General features: G+C 40.1%; 1 protein-coding gene across 13 annotated transcripts in view; it reads left to right on the forward strand.

Moving 5' to 3' along the window:
* Positions 1 to 25,048, forward strand: part of LOC140482942 (transcriptional-regulating factor 1-like) — a 280,570-nt gene that overhangs the window by 63,254 nt on the left and 192,268 nt on the right. For 3 of the 13 annotated variants that reach the window (XM_072580706.1, XM_072580707.1, XM_072580711.1), the window contains exon 2: positions 14,346 to 14,394. The exons of 9 other annotated variants lie outside the window; for them this stretch is intronic. The gene's annotated coding sequence lies outside the window, so the exon portion shown is untranslated. Of the gene's footprint in view, positions 1 to 4,893; positions 5,222 to 14,345; positions 14,395 to 25,048 lie in introns of those variants that run through there. One more of the 13 variants, XM_072580709.1, reaches the window with a different exon arrangement.

Below are 25,048 nucleotides of genomic sequence, written 5' to 3' on the forward strand. Positions count from 1 at the left end.
TCATATGGGTTCTGGAACTGCGCACTATATTCTAGCTCCAGGAAATGTTTTCCTCCAGTGTAACTTTCATGCATTTCAACTCTTAGTCTCAGCAAATAAAAGCAAGTATCCCGTATGCCTCCTTAAGCAGTGTACAGGAATGCTTTTTAAATTTGTTGTCTAGTTGTGCATATTGTTGACTAAGGCATCATTATTGCCCCTCCCTAAAAGCCTCTTGAGGATGCAGGGTAAAAACAATGACTGCAGATGCGAGAAACCTGATTTTGGATTAGTGGTGCTGGAAGAACACAGCAGTTTAGACAGCATCCGAAGAGCAGTAAAATCGACGTTTCGGGCAAAGCCCTTTGAGGATGCAGGCACAGTCTTGTTAGAAAGGGAATTGGGATTTTGAACCAGTTAAAATGAAGGGATAGTGATACTGTTCCACGTAAGGATAGTGTGACTTAGCAAAAAAACGAAACAGCCGTTTCGCTGGAAATCAGAAACTAAAACAGAAAAACTCTGCACGTCTGGCAGCATCTGTTGAGAGAACTCAGAGTTAACGTTTCAGGTCCAGTCCCCTTCTTCTGAACTGACTTAGTGTTGATGGGTGGAGGAAAAATGGTGTTCTATTTCCAAGCAGTAATATCCTTTGTATGTCTTTAGAGACATTCAGAACTTGTAAGTGAGGTTTATCAGCAGTTGCAAAATAAAGAATTGGTTAGTTTTACTGAAGGTCAGTGTTTATGGAGTGTAATGTAAATTTACAGTTCATGTACATCAGCTGTTGGTTGCTGACAGACAAGGCTGCCTCTGTTTGGAGCCAGTTTGCACAGTGTGTCGTTCAACTCCTTGTCTCCCTACTTCATCACTGCATACTTGGTTACTAAGCTTTGCTAGTCAGTGACAAAATGGAACATTTAAATGTGGAAATATAGCTGTTCTGAAAGAAGAGGTTCACAGTTCTGCTTTAATGATTCTCATTTGCATTTAAAATGTTAACTGCCTTGTATTTTCCCCAACTTTTCTTTTGGAAACTTTGCAAGAGATATAGAAATTTTATCTTACTCCACATAAATGTAATTAATATCAACTGGAGATATTATCAAGTTGTCTCAGACTTAGATTAAGCCTGAGAATATTTTTATCCAGTACAAAATCTTTGAGCTGCTGCCTGATATGATCATATATTCATAGAGATGTACAGCATGGAAACACATCCTTCGGTCTAACCCATCCATGCTGATCAGATAGCCCAACCTAATCTAGTCCCATTTGCCAGCACTTGGCCCATATCTCTCTGAACCCTTACTATTCATATACCCAGCCAGATGCCTTTTAAATGTTGCAATTGTACCCATCTCCATCACTTCCTTTGGTAGCTCATTCCGTCCATGCACCATCCTCTGTGTGAAAATGTTGACACTTCGATCCCTTTTATATCTTACCCCTCTCACCCTAAACCTATGCCCTCTAATTCTGGACTCCCTCCACCCCAAGGAAAAGACTTTGTCTATTTACCCTATCCATGCCCCTCATGATTTTATAAACTCCTATGAGGTCACCCCTCAGCCTCCGACGCTCTGGGGAAAACAGCCCTAGCCTGTTCAGCCTCTCCCTGTAGCTCAAATCCTTCAACCCTGGCAACATCCTTGTAAATCTTTTCTGAACCCTTTCAAGATTCACAAATTCCTTCCGATAGGAAGGAGACCAGAATTGCGTTCAGTATTCAAAAAGTGGCCCAACCAACGTACAGCAGCAATCTGAGCTCCCAACACCTGTATTCAACACTCAGACCAATAAAGGAAAGCATACCAAACGCCGCCTTCACTATCCTGTCTACCTGCGACTCCACTTTCAAGGAGATATGAACCTGCATTCCAAGGTCCTTTTGTTCAGCAACACTGCCAAGGACCTTACCATTAAGTGTATATGTCCTGCTAAGATTTGCTTTTCCAAAATGTAGCACCTTGCATTGATCTAAATTAAACTCCATTTGCCACTCCTCAGCCCATTGGCCCATCTGATCAAGATCTCCTTGTAATCTGAAGTGACCTTCTTCGCTGTCCACTACACTTCCAAGTCCTCTGCAATCTTAGTAACTATAATCTCCTTTGTTCACATCCAAATCATTTATATAAATGACAAAAACTAGTGGACCCAGCGCTGATCCTTGTGACACTACACTGGTCACAGGCCTTGTCTGAAAAACAGCCCTCCACCACCCTCTGTCTTCTACCTTTGAGCCAGTTCTGTATCTATATGTCTAGTTCTCCCTGTAATCCGTGAGATCTAACCTTGCTAACCAGTCTCCCTTGGGAAACCTTGTCAAACACCTTACTGAAGCTCAGATAGATCACGTCCATCACTCTGCCCTCATCAATCCTCTTTGTTAACGTCTTCAAAATACTCACTCAAGTTCGTGAGACACGATTTCCTATGCACAAAGCCATGTTGGCTATCCCTGATCAGTTGTTGCCTTTGCAAATACATGTACATCCTGTCCCTCAGGATTCCCTCCAATAACTTGCCCACCCTCGACGTCAGGCTCACTGGTTTATTGTTCCCTGGCTTGTCCTTAGCACCTTTCTTAAATAATGGTAGCACATCCAGTCTTCACCTCACCTGTAACTATCGATGATACAAATATCTTAGTAAGAGGCCCAACAATCACTTCCCTAGCTTTCCACAGAATTCTAGGGTACACCTGATCAGGTCCTGAGGATTTATCCACCTTTATGCATTTCAAGACATCCAGCACTTCCTCCTCTGTAATATGGACATTTGTCAAGATGTCACCGTCCACTTCCCTACATTCTATATCTTCCATGTCCTTTTCCACAGTAAATACTGATGCAAAATACTTGTTTAGTATCTCCCCCATTTTCTGCGGCTCCACACAAAGGCTGCCTTGCTGATCTTTGAGGGGCCCTATTCTCTCCCTAGTTACCCTTTTGTCCTTAATGTATTTGTAAAAGCCCTTTGGAATCTCCTTAACCCTATTTGCCAAAGCTATCTCATGTCCCCTTTTTGCCCTCCTGATTTCCCTCTTAAGTATACACCTACTTCTTTTATACTCTTCTAAGGATTCACTTGATGTATCTTGTCCATACCTGACATATTCTTCCTTCTTTTTCTTAACCAAACCCTCAATTTGTTTAGTCATCCAGCATTTCCTATACCTACCAGCCTTTCCTTTGACCCTAACAGGGATATACTGTCACTGGACTCTCATCTCATTTCTGAAGGTTTCCCATTTTCCAGCCGTCTCTTTAACTGTGAACATATGCACCCAATCAGCCTTTGAAAGTTATTGCCTAATACCGTCAAAATTACCCTTCCTCCAATTTAGAAGTTCAACTTTTAGATCTGGTCTATCCTTTTCCATTATTATTTTAAAACCAATTGAATTATGGTCGCTGGCCCCACAGTGCTCCCCCACTGACACCTCAGTCACTTGCCCTGCCTTATTTCTCAAGGGTAGGTCAAATTTTGCACCTTCTCTAATAGGTACATCCATATATTGAATCAGAAAGTTTTCTTGTACACATTTAACAATTTCCTCTCCGTCTAAACCCTTAACACTATGGCAGTCCTAGTCCATGTACGACCATGACCACCCAATTATTCTTACAGATAACTAAAATCTCCTTACAAATTTGTTTCTCAATTTTCCACTGACTATTAGGTGGTCTATACTACAATGGAGAAAATGAGGACTGCAGATGCTGGAGATCAGAGCTGAAAATGTGTTGCTGGAAAAGAGCAGCAGATCAGGCAGCATCCAAGGAGCAGGAGAATCAACGTTTCGGGCATGAGTCCTTCTTCAGGAATGAGGAAAGTGTGCCAAGCAGGCTAAGATAAAAGGTAGGGAGGAGGGACTTGGGGGAAGGGCGTTGGAAATGCGATAGGTAGAAGGAGGTTAAAGTAAGGATGATTGGCCAGAGTGGGGGTGGGGGCAGAGAGGTGAGGAAGAAGATTGCAGGATAGGAAGGTGGTGTTGAGTTCGAGGGTTGGGACTGAGACAAAGTGGGGGGAGGGGAAATGAGGAAACTGGAGAAATCTGAGTTCATCACTTGTGCTTGGAGGATTCCTAGGCGGAAGATGAGGCGCTCTTCCTCCAGCCGTCGTGTTAAGGGGTATATTTCCCTCCCCTCCCCTATCAGCATTCCAAAGAGACCACTCCCTCCGTGACTCCCACGTCAGGTCCACACCCCCCACCAACCCAACCTCCACTCCCGGCACCTTCCCCTGCAATGGCAAGAAATGCAAAACTTGCGCCCACACCTCCCCCCTTATTTCCCTCCAAGGCCCCAAGGGATCCTTCCATATCTGCCACAAATTCACCTGCACCTCCACATGCATCATTTACTGCACCTGTTGCACCCAATGTGGCCTTCTCTATATTGTCGAGACAGGCCGCCTACTTGCGGAACGTTTCAGAGAACACCTCTGGGACATCCGGACCAACCAACCCAACCACCCCATGGCTCAACACTTCAACTCCCCCTCCCACTCCACCAAGGACATGCAGGTCCTTGGACTCCTCCATCACCAAACCACAGCAACACAACGGCTGGAGGAAGAGCGCCTCATCTTCCGCCTAGGAACCCTCCAACCACAAGGGATGAACTCCGATTTCTCCAGTTTCCTCATTTCCCCTCCCCCCACTTTGTCTCAGTCCCAACCCTCGAACTCAGCACCACCTTCCTAACCTGCAATCTTCTTCCTGACCTCTCTGCTCCCCACCCCCACTCTGGCCTATCACCCTCACCGAAACCTCCTTCCACCTATCGCATTTCCAACGCCCCTCCGCCAAGTCCCTCCTCCTTACCTTTTATCTTAGCCTGCTTGGCACACTTTCCTCATTCCTGAAGAAGGGCTCATGCCCGAAACGTCGATTCTCCTGCTCCTTGGATGCTGCCTGACCTGCTACGCTTTTCCAGCAACACATTTTCAGGTCTGTACTACAATCCCAATAAAGTGATCATCCCTTTCTTATGTCTCAATTCCTTCCAAATAACTTCCCTGGATGTATTTCTGAGAATATCCTCCCAAAGTACAGCTGTATTGCTATCCATAATCAAAAACGCTACTGCACCTCCTCTCTTTCCTCCCTTTATAACCTTTCTGTAGCATTTGTATCCTGCAACATAAAGCTGCCAGTCCTGTCCATCCCTGAGCCACGTTTCTGTGATTGCTATGATATCCCGGTTCCATGTGGGCATAGCCTTGGCCTGATGTGAGTCAGAAAACAATTAATGGATTTATGAAGCACTATTAAATCATAATGTATTACAAAACTGAACAATCCTTGCAAGAGTTTGTTTTTCAGGTTGTGAACTTTTTTCATAGTTTTATTAATTCTGTCAGTCACAGCCCTTCAGTGTTCTTTTTCCTGAGATTGTTACACTCTTTGTGCAACTGCAACACAACAACTGAACAAGCAACCAAATTTATTAAGCACAGTACAGTACAGGCTTTCTAGAGGAACTTGAAACACACACCTCACAGATCTTTACAGGGTAGTGGCAAAAGCTCTCCCTGAACAAAGGAAACAAAACTCCGAACATCACAGTTAGTACTGCCCACAAGACAACCCTCAGCTTTCCCTCATAGCCACATTCCATTCAAGATATAATGCAGTGACTACCCCACCTCCAGAAACAATGTAATGCGAATCATCTCTTAATGGTCAAATCTGTTGCAAATCATTGTTTGTAACTATAGGGGAGAACTGTAATATTGTTACTGATTTCTGGATGAGAATGTAAATCATCCCTGAATGGCAAGGGTATGGCCGTGTAAATCTTCCACATTTCACTTATAAGAAAAAGACACACCACCTTACCTCTGGGCCATTCAATTTCTTGCAGATCAGTAGAGCAAACTCACTCTTTAATATCTCATCAGAATTCTTCTTACTTGAAGTGGTGGGAACTGCTTCTGATGATCTCTACAAGTTGAGAAAAGTTACACTCTGCATGCTATTGTTTAATATATTATAATTTGAAATTGCAGGGCTAAATTCACATTTTATTAATTCTTTTACACTATAGACTAGTATTCTGTTGATCAGCTTTTCATATCTGCTGTATATACTCAACTAAAAGTTGACTGTTTGAGGCAGAATTTTTATGCCAAAGTCTGTGTTTTTTTGGAATGATGGCACACTTTTTCAGGACTTTCACTTCCTTATTGTGTCATGCTCGGATCAATGGAGCATGCGTGATCCAATTGCTGTCCTGTTGGACAGACCTGTTCTGCTGTCCAAGACACATTCTTTGCAGCAACTTTCTCCACTGCCTACACTGTTGCAGTATCTCTTGAGCAGTGGCACTCACTGAAGTTTCAACCCAGGAAGTGAGCAGGAGAGTCAAAAAAGGGTGAAAATCAGCCTGCAAAGAAAGTGGCAAGTGAGTGGCAACAAGAAAAAAGTCTGACCTGTATTTTTGGCCAAAGGACTGTGTTGACTTTGAGTCTAGATCGACAATGAGTCAAGTATATAAGTGAATAACTGTATAAGTAAGTGTGTATGTGAAGGCCCTCTGGTGAGGACAAGATCACGATGGCTTGCTACATTCATTGTTAAAGCTGACTTCAGTGACACTTGGGTTGTGTTGCTGGAGAGCAGCTGTGCCAGTGGAACCTAACTTTAGAGAGCAGTGTCTGCAGCACAGGATCATAAGACCATAAGACATAGGAGTGGAAGTAAGGCCATTTGGCCCATCGAGTCCACTCCCGCCATTCAATCATGGCTGATGAATGGAAAGTTAAAAGTTAATAAAATTCAGATTGTCTCAAGATCAGAATCTTCTGCAATTTTCCTTTGAATTATATTCTACCTTCTTCTGAAAGACAAGTCTGCAATCGGATTTTTCTTTTAAGTATCTTACATCCATTATGTGCACGCAAACTCAAATGGGGCTTGTTTTCAGACATCGTTTACTTTGTATTAGGAGCTGACAAATGGAACTATATTAGAAACTTGGAGCTATGGTTTCATCTTTGCTGTTCCATAATTTCCCTTACATATAAGCTATTTTACTTGTCCACAGATTGATCACTTCACTGAGGTTTAGATCAGGGGGCTTTTGCAAGTTTAATTTTATTGCTAATCTTGAGTGGTCAGGAAGGAAGAATAAAGAGGTCACATACTGCTTGGAAAATCACAGGCCAAACTGCGTAGAGGAAGAATGGGTTCCTGGATATAGATAGTCTGATCTTTAAAACTAATACACATATTATAAAAGAGCAACTGCACAGGACTATTTGAGATTTTTTTTGTCATACTACTTGCACCTTTACCTGTCAGTTCATGTACCGAGAGAACCAAGTTGACCTTTTGAAAAAGATAGTGACTTTTAATTCTGTTCTTTGAAGATAATTAACCCCCAGTGGCTGTCGATCCAGGTCATTGACCAGAACCTCATTAGAATGTCTATACTTCATCTGCATTCCAAATAGGCTGTGCATTTTTATAAACAGTATCACAGATTCCAGTCTGAAAGTGCCGTGTGCAAGAGGGCCCACCTGATGGAGTGGGACGCCCAACTTATTATTTTCCTCACTGTCACTTCTTCACTTCATCAATTTAAAACTATAACTGCCTTTATATTGGGATCTGTGCTGAGTGGGAATCAACGTTTTCATCATGAGGATAATGGAACCAAGGTGGTTAAATTCAAATAAGATACCTGTCAGCTATAACCTAATCAAATGGAGGAACAGCCGCAAAGGATCTTTTTGCTTCTTTATATTTCTTTTGTACTTTCCTGGTTTGTGTGACTGTGGATATACTGGCCAGTTTATGTATATTCACATAGTGATTCAGCTTTTTTTAAACACATGCTGGATGTCAGTTTTAGCCTTGCTGCACTAAAAGCCAATGTTACCACCATTGTCATGACTTCTGGCCTTTTGCCTGTGTTTGTAATGTGTTGAACCCAAAGCACTTAATCTGACTTAAACTATAGTAACTTTAGCTTTTAATTGGGAGCTAAAGGCTTAATTCTCATTGAGATGTTTGACATGATCCACTTTGAAGAATAAACATAAATTTATCTATTTTTGCTATCAGAGCCACTAATGTTTGCAAAGCTATACTAGAGAATATAGGAAGATGCTTAAAACAAAGCTCAAATGGCACCTAACCAGTCTCAAATACACTCAAATAAGCTGCAAATAATGTCTCACATATTCCTGTACAGTTTCATCCATTGAACATTTGTTTCTATCTGGACACTGATAGTGGTAATGATTACAACAGCACTTGAGGAATAAATTTGAGAAGTGATCTTTACTAGAAGAGATCATATTCCTGAGCCCAAGCTCCTGATTGACGTGTTTTGGCCTGTTAGTATGTTTTTCTTTGGGTTACTGACTTTTCCACAGGAAGGAGCAGTTGTGGTTTTGCTGAGGAGGTTGACAGGTGAACGTTGGAAATAGAGGTGCAAAGAATCTTTAAGAAAGAAAAGGGACAGATAATTCAACAGCTAATGAAACCTGGAGAGGATAAAACTCTTGGTCTGGATAGATTGCATCCGTACATTTTCTTTTTGCAAAGTAGATTGGTGACAGATGGCAGTACGTTCGTTATTGATATATTAAAAATCATCATGAAAAGGAACAGTGCTGTAGGACTGACAAACTGTTAAGGTTCTTGTATTTCTGAAGTAGCAGTAGAATGAGTCCAGGCAAGTAGACTTGTTACTTTAAACAGGTCGACAAAGTATTGAAGTTTTTGCCCAAAAATAGCATAAACTAAAAATTGTTAAAAAAGAGAAATACTTTGAAGTCTGTGCAAACTGTTCTTCCAAAAGGAAGATTGTGCTTGATCAGTATTGTTGAGTTCTTCAAGCAAAAGTGCAGATGGGGACAGTGTGGTAGCTATATTTTGTTTGGATTTTTATAAGGCCTTCAATAAGAGAGAGCATTGTGGACTCTTGACTCAGAAGAGGATGTGGAGTTAGGGATAAATATGTAATTTTATGTATGAGGTGTTGCATTTTGGTAGACAGAATAAGGAGATCACATTCTACTTGGAAAATGGAAATCTAAATGGGGTAGAAGAGGGATGCATTTGAGGCTACAATTAGAGAAATTGCTGAAACTAGCACGACAGGTTCACAAAGGCTAAGAGATCAGAATTAGCATCATTTTTAATCGAGGGACAGAATAAAAAGTACAGAAGTTACATAAAACTTGGTTAGAACCAGTTGACTGCACTTTGAATGCTGGCTTTTTTTTAATGTTTTGAAAATATGGAGGTAAATGTGCAAATAATATTCATATCAAATTAACAGTTAACAAGCTGGAGCTCTTTCCTGCATAAAAATGAACTGACAGCTTACCTAGCAGAGGTCTTTAAGGTTATGGAAGGGTTTGATAGGATCATCTAAGAGAAGGTGTTTCAACTGCGGAAGAGACCAACACTTCAGGCCATAATTCACTAATATTGACGAATAAATGAATAGCAAATTCTGAGGAAATCTTGTGCCTGCAAAATGAGCAAAACTCTACCATGAGAAGGAGTTGAGGATTGCTTAATAGATGCTTTTAATGGAAAGCCAGTTAAAAAATGTCTTATTTATTCATTGCAGGCAAGGCCAGCATTTATTAACCTTGAATTGAGTGGCTTGGTAAGCCATTTCAGAGGTCAGTTTCGAATCAACCCCATTGCTGTTGATTTGGAATCAGATGTAGGCCAGATCATGTAAGATTGGCACACTTCCTTCCCTAAAGGACATTGGTGAATTAGCCCGTGTTTCCTTATAATGGTTATATGGTTGCTATTAGGTACCTTTTTATTTCCAGATTTTTATTGAGTTCAAATCTCACCAGCTGATCCAGTGGGACTTGAACTCATGTCCCCAAAATAGGCTGGGGTTCTCGATTCCAATTACCACTGTGTGAATGAACGGTATTTCTAATGACGGGGAGTCCAGAGGTGTGCAGTCTTATGATACAGTGTACTCCATTTAGGACTGGGATGAGGAGACATTTCTTCACCTCGAGTGTTGAGGCCAAAACATTGAATGTTTTTAAGCCATTACATCGTGCTAACAGGATCAGAAGTTATTGAGAGGAAGTGGGACCAGGGTATTGAGTGGGTGATCACCTGTAGCTGTATTGATTGACAGAGCAGGCTTGAAGGACCGACTGCTGCTCCTATTTTCTCCTTTTGCGTATGGGTTGTAAAATGCTGTGTTGTTGGAATTGTATGGTGAAGGGGCGGGAGGAGGGTTACATGCAGCATAAACCAGTTGGTCTCTATGTGCTGAAAACTATAGATATTCATATGTAAAGAATGAATACTCAGCCAAATATAAATAATGAATAATTTGACTGAGCTTGGAAAGTTGGATGATTTTCAGCCTCCCAGTTTGGGATCAAGATGGTTTCTGACATGTCATGAAGACTGGAGAGTGCAGTGAAAAACGTAGGAAATTTGTAGTCAAGAGTGAGGCCATTTGACCCTGTAGTTTTTTGTTTGACCCACCTGATAAAGATCAATCCAGCCCTTAGGCCACAAATCCAAGTGCTTTTAAAATGCAATAATTTTTCTGCCTTAACTATGAGTTAGCTATCCCATGATTTTCTGGATGAAAATATTTCTCCTTAAGTCTGGTCTCTGATTATTGACCTTTCTTTGTAAAGGGAAGTTACTTCTTCCTATTGACTCTTACTTTGGGCCAATGAAAACAACACTAGCAGTTCTGATTTTCCTCTTGATTAGCATGCCTCATTCCTAGCAATGTCCTCATAGATCTGTGCTGTACATATTCTTGTCATACTCATCCTGTAATGCACTGACTGGGCTTACTTGGAGTTTCCATGTCGTGGCCTTAATGGTGCTCTATGGAGTTCAAATTCCAGTATGTTCTTCTTTTATGTCCTGTTTCTCTTCTTGCACGAAGATGTCTTGAAGACTTGGATTTTTTTAAGTTTAGATTCCCCTACAATGTGGAAACAGGCCCTTCGGCCCAACAAGTCCACACTGATCCTCCGAAAAGTAACCCACCCAGACCCATTGCCCTCTGACTAATGCACCTAACGCTATGGGCAATTTAGCATGGCCAATTCACCTGACCTGCACATTTTCGGACTGTGGGAGGAAACCTGAGCACCCGGAGGAAACCCACGCGGACACGGGGAGACTCCACACAGACAGTCACCTGAGGCTGGAATCGAACCTGGGTCCCTGGCGCTATGAGGCAGCAGTGCTAACCACTGAGAAACCGTGCTCCTAGTCTAGACGATTGTAATATTAATATCCTACATAGTAACTTGTTTGTTTGTTCCACAATCATTCCTTGACTTGCAGTATTGCACCATGTTCTATTTTTGTCTGAATTCCAGCATCTGACCTTGTTTTCCTTTTTATTTTTCTCACGTTGACAGTGAATTGGCTATTCTTGTCTCCTCTGCATGTTATCGTACAATGTGTGTTGTCTTAGCTTCTTATTTGACGACTTATTAACTGTTGAGGGGAGCAGGAATGGAGAGGAAGACATGAGCATACAGCTCAGAATTTTGGCCAGCCAGTTTTCTGTTATTACAAAAAGTACTAACTGCTGCAGCAAACAGTTCTTTCAAGTGTTTGTATTGCGATATCAGTAAGAAAATAGACAATTCATTGTGTGATTAAGAGAAAAGAGAAGAACAGCCCTGATCTGTCTGATGTTGATTTTCCATGCATTGGGATGGTACTTAGTGGTGGTGTCCCATGTGTTTATTATGCCCCAGAAATGCGTTATAAATTCCTGTTTCAGCAGAAAAATGCATAATAAATTCCTCTTTGAGCATCATTCTACCTCAGTGTTGCAAATGTAAAGGAGTTGGTATGCCCATTTTACTGTTGGAATTGTTCTATGAGCATTGTTTCATGCTGGAGCCAACAGTGTTGTGGGATGTAATCACCATTTTGAAGTGGCCTTTCCAGTTCATCAGCACTCTCCCACCTCTTCTCTCACATCAAAACTTGAGAAGAGGAAACAAGCTGGCATACGAGGCAATATGCATGAGGCATTTAGAATTGGAGTATTTTTTAAAAGTTTGCATTTTATTTTCAAGCATGGATAAAAGAAACCTTGAATTCCAGAGTTGAGTCAGAGTCGTGACTGCCTTTGACATGAAGGCTACCTTTTGCTTAGTGTGGTATCAAAGAGCCCGAACAAAACCGAGTCAACAGGAATTGAGAGAAAACTATCTCCACTGTTCAGAGTCGCATCTGGCACAAAGGAAAATGGATTTGGCAGTTGGAAGTCAATCATCTCAGTTCCATGTCATTTCTCCAAGAGTTCCTCAGGGTAATGTCCTTGGCTGAACCATTTACAGCTGCTTCAATGACCTTTGCACTGTTGTAAGACCAGAAGTGGGGATGTTTGCTAATGAAAGGTCCATGTCAAAATACACTAAGACCTGGCCAGTGTCTGGGTTGGGGCTGACAAGTGGCAAATAATAATTGTCCCACACAAGTGGCCTTAACATCGCTGAATGCTCCAATGTCAATGTCCTCAGGGTTATCACTAATGTTGAACTGAACAAACTGAGCAGGCCAGAGGCTAGGAATCCTGCAGCAAGTAACTCACCTCCTGACTCCCCAAAGCCTGTCCACTATCTGCAAGGCAAAAGTCAGGAGTGTGATGGAATACTCCCCACATGCTTGGAAGAGTGCAGTTCCAAAACTGCTTTCAAAGCTTGACAACATCCATGACTAAACAACCAACTTGATTGGCACCACATTGGTAAATCATGCAAAAGCGAGGACTGTAAATGCTGGAGATCAGAGTCAAGATTAGAGTGGCACTGGAAAAGCACAGCAGGTCAGACAGCATCCGAGGAGCAGGAAAGTAGCTCAATCCTGATGATAGGCTTTTCTCCGAAACTTCTTTTTTTTTGTTCCTTGCTGTGCTTTTCCAGCCACTCTAATCTCGACCACATCGGTAAACATGCCCCCCCCCCCCCCCCGCTTCGTAGCAGGGGTGTGTACCATCCACAAAATCCATCCTGATTTGGAAAATATTTGCTGTTCCTTTCATGTCTCAGTCAGAATTCTGGAACTCCTTCCTGAAGGGTATTGTAGGTGTACCAGATGATTTGCAGCAGTTCAAGAAACTCCCCACCACAATAAATGCTGGCCAAGCCAATATTGCCAACATCCCATTAGTCAATAAAAAGAAGTTACATTATTTCATTTGCAAAGGAAAATAGGAAAGAGTTGTGTATCTTGTCATGGTTTGTTCTGAGAACCTAGCTACAACTGCTCCTTTGGTATAATTGGAAAGACATTAAATTGTTTCAGTTGGACCTTTTGGAAATGCGAAAATGTGAACTGAGGGACTATTGTAGTCCACCATCAATGTGATTCATGTAGATATTGAAAGCAGAGTAAGTCTTAAGATTACTTGGGTATTTTAAGAGAGTTGGGATAATTGTACCAGTGTGTCTAAACAAATGATTTTCTATTTTGCTGAGTTATTTTATGTAATTTTAAAATATTTTAGAAAGCGTATGCTGGAATTGTAGTGCAAACTTTGTGTATGTAAACATGTCATACAATAATTTCACTCATATCAAATATGGCACAAAACCTTCACTGACAGGAAGTTGTAGCTGCAGTATGACAAGTTTGCTTGGATACTGTGAACTATGACTGTCAGTGTCTGTGTTTAAACTGGATAAAGTTGCTAATAGTGTGCAGAAATTAATAGTGCATGGTTTAGCAATGTACAAATATTCGTTGAGCAAGTGAAGACTATAAAGGAGTATAGTTTCCGATTAAATCCTACTTTTAGAGAGAAATACATAATAAGGTAAAGGATACCAAGGTTTTTGTCCCTTTTTGAATGAGGTGTTTGGTTTGAAAACACAACATTGAGTGAAGTCTTATCATGATAGCTGTGAATGTAGCCCATTTTTTTCCTTCAAGTTCTAACTTAGCGACCCTCACCTATTTCTTTGGCACACAATATCTCTTTTTTTTATCATGATTCCTGATTTGTTGTTGCTGTCGATCTCATTTTTTTTTTGTTTAGCATTGCTGGCCTGTGATTCACTTTTTTTGTTTCAACAGTTTTCTCTGATTCATCTTCAGCAACAAATAGTGACTGGGACTGTAGACCTTGTGTTTGCTTAAAACCATGCCATTTCCTTTGCAAAGACTTTGGCAGCCAATTAATTAATTTTCAAGTGCTGTCATGATTAGATAGCAAGCAGACAGCTAAAATGAACACAGAAAGACCTCACAAAAGAACTGCTAATTTGTCGAGGAAGGGAAAATAGTCTGGATGCCAGGGGAATTCAGTGTTCGTCTTTGCATGGTGCTGAATAGTTTTTTTTATTGATTTTGTATTGGCATTCAGGCTTTGACATCCCATCTAGAAGAAGACAACGGCTGACTGGACTTCTCAGGTACTGCATTGAAATGTGATCTGGGTTATGTGTTGAGGTTTGTCCTTTGATTTTAAACCATGAACCTTTCTTGGTCTGGCTGAAGAAAAGCTGATGTTTGCTTTAGTTCCATGGTTCAGTTGAAGTTCAACACTTGTCTCAAAACACTGTTTGAAACAAGTGGGTAGAATCTTAGGCTGATAGCAAGAAGAAGACAATTTCCAATTTCCATGAGACCACAAGATGTAGGAATAAAAGTACGCCATTCAGCACATTGAGTCTGTTCTGCCATTCATTGAGATCATAGCTGACCTGATAATCCTTAATTCCACTTTCCTGCCTTTTTCCCCATAACCATCGGTTCCCTTGCTAATTAAAAATCTATTTAACTCAGCCTTGAATACGTTTTGAGGTCTAACCCCAGCAGCCACCGGCATTAAAGAATTCCCTTACCCTCAGAGAAGAAGTCCCTCCTCAACTCTGTCTTTAATAGGTGAACCCTAATTCTGAGATTATGCCTGCTGGTCCTGGATTTTCCCACATGGGGCAGTAACTTTTTGACATCTACCTTGTCAAGTCATCTGAGAATCTTATGTTTCAATAAGATGGTATGTAATTCTTTTATAATCCAATGAGTACAGGGCCAACCAACTCAGCCTCTCCTCATTAGAGAGTTTTTCCATACCTGATTTCAGCCTAGTAAATCTTCCCTGGACTGCCTCTAATGCCAGTATATATTTACAGATTAGCGTTGTGGCAGTTTGAGAATTTGAGTTGAAGTTACTTTAAAAGGTCACTGTGATGCCATTGAATTATTATAGAAATATAAATGTTTCCAACCAAGAAGGAGACTAGTCTGTGTTAAACAGAGGTTCAAATTACACTGCTGCACTGTGAATAAACGTTTTGAGGCATTATGACAATGTATTTTGATGAGAGTTCAGTCAACTAATCAGGAGATGCAAGTTCAGCTGATCATCTCTGGGTCAAAAAATAACCTTGTAGAGATGAAACAGTTGACCTTACTGTTCCTAAATCGTAGTAAAAATGTACTTTCAGTCTCTTCCTTGTCAAAATAAAATTATTTCATTTTTCTTTTGGTTCTGGAGGACCAAGAAGTTGGTCCCACAGGGCCCTAGGCAAATTTCAGAGACTGAGCAATTTGAAACTATTGGGATATTCAGCATTTTACAATGCTTCAATTAGTTAACAAGAGTCAGAAGGCATTGAGTTGTGATCAGGTTTTAAGAAGTACTTCATGCATTTAGATCATTGAGCACTTCTGCATAAACAACAACAGAATAGCATTCACCTTATCCATTTTGAAGGAAAAGCCTGTTGTTTTGTTCAGAATGGGTTTACAATGCAAATGTGTGTGGTCCTTTTTACAGCTTGGTCACCAGCTGTGATTTATGACTAATCAGACAGCTGAATTCCTGAAGGAAATTTATTTACCACAATTTGTGTGTAAAAAGGCAGTGTGTAAAAAAAAATTACTACAAACATTGAATTCTGTCAGTGATTGTCTGTTGTGCTCCTGATTTAAAAATCTGCATGCCTTTCAAACAATTTCAAATTTGTGAAACTTAAGTTTGCAGTATATTTATTTTATGGCATCCAGAAAGACTTTTGGGCAATGTAACTGCCACTAATTTAGGAAGTTAAAGTTCACTAAGGCATCTCTTTGTCTAAAAACTGCTTTTTTGTGAAATGATATTGCTATATGGTGTAAATGCTGAAAATGTGTTGCTGGAAAAGCGCAGCAGGTCAGGCAGCATCCAAAGAGCAGGAGAATCGACGTTTCGGGCATGAGTCCTTCTTCAGGAATGAGGAAAGTGTGCCCAGCAGGCTAAGATAAAAGGCCTGCTGGACACACTGATAAATTTGCAATCTGATAGGACAAGGATCCGTCATTTTTGTTCTAAATTTTTAACTGTAATAAGTTGTTATAATTTTCTTGTGCCCGTAGTTCTGGACTGAAAAGTTCATGTATCCTGATAGATTTTATATTCTCTAAAAACCACAAAACCTGACAATGTTTTTTGTTTTGTTAACCAGCTTAACTCGTTTGGCCACTGGAGCCTTTTTTTTCCCTGTACCTGGAAACATTTTGGGCCAGTGAAAACAACTTTAACACTCACTAAATCTTTGGGTTTGCAGACTTTGAAAACAAAGTTTCAACGCTATCATTGTGTAACCTTTCAATCCATTTTACAAATGGAAAGATATTAATACCAAGGATGTTTTATCATGTAATAGATGTTAAATGTAAGTTGTTTAACATTCAGCGATGTTCAGTTTAGAGCATATTTGCATCTTAAGTTTTCTTTTTTTCCTACTTGTTTACATTGGTCTCTTGGTGTGTTCCTGAGCATGCACCTCCCTATGCCATCACAAAATCTGTGATCGAGCCAATGTTCTAGGGAAAAAGTTTCCTTTTTTATAGGGAATGTTGCAGCAATTCAGCAGGTCTGGCAGCATCTGTGGTAGAGAAATAGAGTTAATGGTTCAAGTCCAATATGATTTTTGGAACTCTTCTATTTTGTTCCATCCCACTGCTGGAGAAACAACTGGCCACACCCACAGCTTGTTCATTCAGACCTATTCTCCATGGTGCTTTGTCGCACTTGGTTACAATCTTGATGGGGTACAATTCGGAAGCATAAATTTTAACTGATTGCACTAATGCTGTCTTTCATTAATAATTTTAAATGTAGCAACATGTTGCCTCAAACTGTGGTGTGTCTTGAAAATGACAACCCGTTCCAATGTTAGTGTGGTTTCATGTACTACATTTGATCTGAAGTATGATTTGCTTTCTAAAGGTTTCAGGGTCAAGAAATAAGTGATACAACACAAAACATACTTGAAAGGTGCACTTCTTGTTGTTTGGGAGAAGTAAGAGAGTGTGGTATATGATCTCTGGTTTGGGTTTCAAGAGACTTCCTTGCTATATGAAATTGGTGCAATTTTTATGATCTGCTTGAAATTAATATGGTTAAATATTTTGGTAGCTGTACTAAATTTGAGCAAACTTTCTCAAATATGACTTAACACTGGCATTAGAGTAATTTTTCAATTCGTTTTGGGTTCCATTTGAAGAATTAGTATTTTCATTTTTTAAGATAATTTTTCTTGGATGTTTGTAATGGATCCCACCTCAAACATGTAGTATAAAGTTGACTTTCAGAAAAGCCAAGCTTAAAAAATGCCAAGAATTGGAAGTATCAAAGAAACATTAATTGCTGTTAACAAATACTGCTTGATTGCGTAATTCAGCCACATGCAACTGAGAGCTGACAGGCCTCAGAAAATATTTGCAAGATAAAGATTGCATATTTTCGATAGTGTTTCACAGACATTCAGTACATTTTTGATATCTTTCTTTTAAGTATGCTGCTAGTATTTCTCTTCAGCCCCCTGCCCCAATTCCTCCTCCAAGACTCTGTTATCTGTTGATATGTATTTTATGTTTTGTATCTGCCCTTATCCCATCCAATCACCAAAGCATAGACGTAAAGAAAAACAAACTTCTGGAAAAGTTTAGCAAGTATGGCAGCATCTGTGGAGAGAAATCAGAGTTAACATTGTGGGTCAAGTGACTCTTTCTCCGAACTGGACCCTTCACCAAAACATGGCTCCTCTCCTGTGATTGGGAGGAGTTGCAATGTTAGTTTAGTGGATGAGAATGTGTATTTTGGGGTCATCATAGATCCTGAAAGTGTGGAGTTGCCACTTGTTAGATCAGTGAAAATTGCAAATTATGTTTCTACTTTTGTCTTAAAGAGTCTTAAAATGGGCCTCTCATAAATGGGTTGATCTTCCTCTGCAGCTGTAATACTATTCTGCACTTTGTTGTTTAATCCTAATGTACTTATGTAAGGTATGATTGGTCTGGATAGCATGCCCGACAAATCTATGTCAAATCAAGTTCAAATATTAAGTCCGATTACACCTGTGAGGAATGGACTACTAAATCTCTAAAATGTTGGTATGTGAATATACAAACTTGTTTTGCATGAAAACTTGTTTTATTCAATTTCTTAAATTACTTATTTTGAGCAGAACTTTGTATAATAATCTATAGTTCCATTTGGTGTGCCCTCCAATTCCAACCAGATAAGGGACGTCATAATTGGGATAGAGCAAAACCTTAATCTCAGTCAAATTAAGGGTAATTTAAGGAGGGCATTGCCAGCTGAAACAATATGACACATTGACTTCTTCTGTATGAATAAGTTGACCTGCCTTTGTCAAACCTTCACACTGCTGTTTTGCTGCGATTTTTATCATAAAATATGACATTGACTTGTTGGGCAGGTTGACCATTCAGGTCAGAAAGAATGTCATGAAATAAAGCTGTACTTGTGTTGGCAATTTGAAGCAAGTGTTATGTTGTGCTTTTATTGAGACCAAATGATTGGGGAAGAGAATTTTAGAATGATTATGAACAGAAGGAGACTTCTTGGCCCGTTGTGTTTGTGCTGGCGCTCTCTCAAGGGCAACTCATCTGCTATCACTTCCCACCACATCCCCGTAACTCTGCATTTTTTTCTCTACAGTTTATTCGTTTCTGTTTTGAAGGCCATAATCACATAGATCACCATGCATGTTCTTGCAGAGCGTTCCAGATCCTAATTTCTCAGTCCACTTTAAACAAAAAAATGTTTTCTAGTTTTTTTTTTGCCAGACTTGTTTACTTTGTGTTCTCTGGCATTCACACTTCAGTCACTGGGGTAGTTTCCACCATTTGCTCTGTCCAGACCATTAAAGATTTTGCGCACCTCTCAAATCTCCTATCACTTGGTCTCTCTGACCAGTTAACTAAAGTCTTTCATTCCTGGAACGATTTTTGTAAATGTCTTCAACACCGACTTTTTTATGCTTGCATCTTTCTCATAATGTGGTGCCCAAAATTGGATGCACTGCAGTTAAGGGCAAATCAGTGTTTTAAGTAGCTTGGCTATAACTTGTTTGCTTTTGTATTTCATGCCTACTTGTAAAGCCCAAGATTCCATGTACTCTCAATCAACAACCAGGTAATCGAAAAAAAAATTAACAGTGCTATCAATGACACTAGTAAAGGAATGACCTGCTCACTGATGTTCAGTTTGAGGTCTGTGAGACTGGTTTAAGTTATTCAGCCTATTCGAACATGTGCAAAGGAGTTGAATTCTAGAGGTGAGAGTGCCTCCCGTTAACGTCAAAGCAGCATTTGTCCTAGTATGGCATCAGTGACCCCAAACAAAACTGGAGTCTGTAGGATTCCTGAGGGGAAATTTGTCTGCTGGTTGGAGCTTTATCTAGTAGAAAAGGATTTTGATGGTTGTGGTCGTTCAAGGTCCATCATTTCAGCCCAGGCCATCATAACATGAGTTCTAACAGTTCCACCTCCACACTCCCTTGACATTGGTGTGACCATTGATGAATCCCCACTCTCAATATCCTGGTAGTTACCATTGACCAGAAACTAAACTGAACTGTCCAAATTAATGCTGTGGTTGCTGGTAATCTTGGAATTAGTATCTGTTCTCCTGACACTCCAGAGCCTGTCCACCATTTCTACGGCATAAATCAGCAGTGTGATTGAATAGTCCCACTTGACTGGATGCTTGCACCTCCAAAGATACTCAAAATGAGCACTATCAAGGATAAATCAGCCTGCTTGATTGACACTACATGCAACATTAAACTTATTCATGAACACACTGCACTTATTCACCAAGGTTCCTTTGACAGCACCTTCCAAACGTAGGGCTTCGACCACCAAGAAGTACAAGGTTGGCAATGCATAGGAATGCCACCACCTGCAAGTTACTTTCCAAGTCTTTAATCATTCTGACGCGCAACCATATCACCGTTTCTTAAGTGTTGCTGATTTGACTTTCTGTAACTCCCTTCATAATACTATGGTGAATCTCCATACCCCCACCCCCAGGAGCTGCAGTTATTCAAGAAGACAGCACATTATCACTTTTCCCACAGCAATAAGTGTTGGGCTTGGCTTGTGATGCCCACATCCCATGCATTTTCTTTTATTTATTCTGTACTAGCTGCTTTCTAAGTCTAATCTGTCATACAGAATGATTTTTCACATATTAGTTCAGATGTCCTTGTTTCTGTGTCACCTTTTTCGAGTTGTACTTTTTTTGATTATTGCCTGTTGTTATTCTTTGACCAAAATTAATCACTTCTGGGATGACACTATGGCTTTAGGAGTTGCATTTTGTCCTTTTTTTTTAAATGAAAAAAGGTTGAGACATGGAATTTCAGCAGTCTGCTCAAAGCTAATAAAATAATCAGCTTGTGTGGCGTTGGGCTATTTTAAAAAAGTTGGAACAATAGAAGCAGCCTGAATAGGTGGGGTCAAGCAACCTCAAAACCAGGATTTTTAGTTGTGGCATTCAGCAGTTGCTGGGGTCTTGAAGTTGGATGTGCAAGCTTTTATTTCCCTCCCCTCCCTGTTTTAGCTAAAAGCTGGCGTTCTCTTCCTTCTGCTGGAATTGCATGTGAGTCAACTTATTTTACTGAATTTGCCTTTGCCAAGGGCGTGTTATGAGGTGTTACTTTATTGGAACAATCTATTAGCAGTATTTAATAGATTATTTTGTTAAGCATTTCAATATGGATACTGTTAAGCCAACATTTCATTGTTTTTGGTCTGTATTTTAACTCTTGTAAGAATAAAGTTGTTTTGCTTAAAGTCTAATATTTGACCAACTGAATTGCATCTGGAACACAGGGCCTTATACTGACCTTTAAAATTAAAACAGGCTAGGGTCTAGGCTATCTTTTTATGTGTATCTTGAGGTTTGGTTTGGTCTGGTCCATAACACTTCACATTTCTCAGCATTAAATTTAATCTGCTGTTTGTCCACCCATTACACCAACTCGACGAGGTCTTTTTCAATTTTGTCATGATCCTTTCTCAATTTGAGTACCTCAAAATGTAGTAACACCCGCAAAGTTTGAAAGGTGTGCAAAACACAAGAAATCTAGATACTATGCATAGATTAAGCAAAGTAGTGGATGAAACCTAACTCCTGACGAACCCAGCTAAACATCAGCAAATCCACAAAACAAAGCGATAAACATGACCTTCTTGTCACTTGATCAATGTCATACCATACCGTCACTGTCCCTTTTTTTGTCAAAAGATTTTAAGGTTGTTGACTTGCTTAACAGATGATACTCTCAACCTCACCCCTCATCTGAGGTGTGGTGACCCTCTGGTTAAACTACCACCGTTTCATTTCTACCTAATGAGAGAGCAGCCCAAGGTCCTCAGAGTATGGTGACGTTACTCCCTGTTATTGTATCTTTGCATCTAAAGTGTCTTGTAAGTCCAAGTCAGACCATAGGATCATAAAAAATACGAACAGGAGAAGACTGTTCAGCCCCTCAAGTCTGCTTTACCATTTATTAGGATCATGACTGATTCAACACACCTCACATCCATTCTCTTGCAAGCTCATGACCCTTGATTCCCTTATTGATCAAGAACCTATTCATTTTGGCCTTAAATGTGCACAGGGGCTTAGCCCCCACAGCTCTCTATGCCAAGGAGTTCTGAATACACTCAAGAAATTTCTCTTCCTCTGTTTTAAATTGTATCTCTTTTTATTCCAAGACTGTGCACTCTAGTCCTAGACTCTGCCATGATTAAATTCTTCTCAGTGTTTACCCTATAAAGCCCCTGAAGACTCCGAAAATGTTTCAATGAGATCACTTCTCGTGCTTCTAAACTCCATTGAGTAGAGTCCCAACTTTCCCAACTTTAGACTTTGCTCAAGACGATGCCTCCAGACTGGGAATCATCTGAATTGGCCCCAGTGAAATAATACCTCTCCTTAAATAAGGGGACCAAAACTGCCTACAGTACACCTTATCTGGTCTCACCAGCACCATGTATAGTTGCAATAAGACTTCCTTTCTCTTATAGTCTATCCCCATGAAATATGGGCTAACATTCCTTTTGCTGTCCTGATTACCTCCTGCACTATTATGCTAGCTTTTCCATGTTTTGTGCAGATCCCTTTGTGTTGTGCTTTCCGTATTTTGTTCTCCATTTGAATAATCATGTGTTCTTGTGCTGTCCCTTCCAGAATGAACAATTCACATTTTCTATTATACTCCATTTGCTGCCATCTTGCCCACTCACTTAACCTATCAATGTCTCTTTGTAAACTATATCCTTCGTGCACCTTGTCTTTCGACTTGTTTTTGTGTCATCTGCAAATTTGGCTACAAGATATTTGCTTCCTTCCTCAAAGTTGTTAATATGCAATGTAATTCGCGGCGGTCCCAACCCTGATCCCTTTGGAACACCACTGGTCACAGGTTGCCAACCTGAAAAAGAACCCAATTTCCTCACTTGTTGTTTTATCCCCATTAGCCAATTCTATATCCTTGCCAGTATACTGCCTCCAACGCCAGGGGCTCTTTAACCTTTTGTGAGATACCTCATTGCATGTTGCCTGGAAGTCCACAGGCAACACATCTACTGGGTCCCCTCTATCCACTCTGGCTCAGATTTATGCTAAAAAATCTATAATAAATTAATCAGACACAAATTTACCTTTCATAAAGCCATGTTGACTTTGCTGGATTAGATTACAATTTTCCAAATGTGCTACTGTTACTTCCTTAATAAATGATTCCAACATTTTTCAAACCATGACATTAACCAGCTTGACCCTGATCAACCCTGTTATCTCATCAGATAATTGAGCTGTCGTTGTTCAAGGGACTGTTACTTTTGTTCCAAGTTATAATTTTGAAAGCTTTGTTATAATTGATGTTTAACTTGACTGACCTGTGATTATTGGGTTTATCTTCAACACTATTTTGAACGCAGCTTGCAGGGGTTTCAGAATTGATGTGTTTGTGTGTGGCATGTTGTACTGTTTCAATTATTTTTCTTACTTAAAGTTAAGCACATCTTTCTTCGCTACTGTGTCCCAAGAGTTGAGTGGAACTTTTGTATCTGAAATGAAAAACCTAGAGCACTGCAAACTTAATTTTAATTGAAGTTAGCTCTCAGCACTGGTCATCCAATGTTGTTAGATAAATTCTTACCGCACCTCTTGGTAAAAGAGAAATCTTGTAGATAAGGATGTACAGGGCCCAATTGATCTCGTGTGATGGACCAAAATTGTTTTGTAGACGATAAGAAGAGGTTCTTGTCTTAAATGCCATGTTGTTTGTTGCATTATAGCAACTATGTACAAGTTACATTTGTATGAGGAGAGATTGTTACAAAACTATGAAGAAGCCTTTCATGTTGGGATTTAGTCTGAGGTCCAAAGTTGTTACATCAGCTGATTGTATATGATGTTCATTTTCTTGGGCTGTGTTTCTTCGCCCTCAGATATAACTCATGAGACCTTGACACCCATGTGCACCATTCAGAAGCTGTTTCTGCTTTAGAATATATATTGTCTTGGTTTATTTGGGCTTTTAATCTGTTGCCTATGTTGTGCGAACATTGTACAAATGGTATAAACTCTGCTGAGCCAGATTTTGCATTTGTTTTCAAATGTGGCACTGCTATGACTGTAAGAAATGACATGCAAATCTATAACAGGCTAGAATTAGTTATCTGTGGATTTAAAGAAATGGCTTTGAACAGCTGAGCTGATGCCAACAATTTTTGCATATGTTTTTTTTTTCCGAAGATTTTGCTGTTGCTTTATTCCTGAAAGCATTCAACAATGTCAAAAATCAAGTCACATGTTTTGTGTTTTGTTTGGGAATATATTTCTTTGCTTAACAGGATTAGAGTGCATTCTGATATACAGGTAGTTCTTCTGTGATGTGATGGTTGTGTTTTTGCATGACTCAGTACTGTATAAAACGTTTGCAGTAAAAAGAGCACTGAAAGCGTTGGCAATGCAATCGCGTTATAGCCAACACATTTTAAAAGCTTGCGCTTTAGAAACGGCATCCCCTATTCATCAATCACATTGCAATCAATTTGTATTGATGTAATGTGCGTGACAGTAGAACGATCTTACTTAGTTAATTCTGAACTGGCAGGTTCCCTTCTAGTAATTGTATATTATACCTATATCTGGATTAATTGTTCTTTGCTACTCTGAAATGGATAATTGTAGGTTGTTTCCTAATCATAAGCTCCTAGAACGTAGGCGCAGCAGGAGACTATTCAGCCCACTGGGTTTCATTCAATGAGGTAATGGCTGATCTGATAATTTTCAACCCCACTTTTTCCACACAGTCTGATGTTTATTCAGTTAGGAGAATCAAAGTTTATCTCAGCTATCAGGCTATTTCATCACTCAACCTCGACATCCCTCTGTGGTAAAGAGGATTCACTTCTCTGAGAGGAAAATTTATTCCCATTTCAGTCTTCCCTGAGTAACACCCTTCTGAGATTATGCCTTCTGGTCGTAGACAAGGGGAAGCCACCTTTCTGCCTACCATATATCTTTATCTTATTTTTTTAATGTGTCACCTCTCCTCCTAAGTTTCAGTGAATACAGGCCAAATTTCCTCAATCTGTCCTCCTAAGACGGTCCCTCCATCTCAGGGATCAGCCCAGTGAACCTAGTGAACTGTCTCCAATGCTGGTATGTCTTTCCTTAGATGAGGTGCCCAAAAACTGTTTATAGGTGTGGTCTGACGAATGACTTTCATTGTTTCAGCAAAAACTTGC

The sequence above is a fragment of the Chiloscyllium punctatum genome, chromosome 11, assembly GCF_047496795.1.
Source record: "Chiloscyllium punctatum isolate Juve2018m chromosome 11, sChiPun1.3, whole genome shotgun sequence".
Taxonomy (NCBI): domain Eukaryota; kingdom Metazoa; phylum Chordata; class Chondrichthyes; order Orectolobiformes; family Hemiscylliidae; genus Chiloscyllium; species Chiloscyllium punctatum.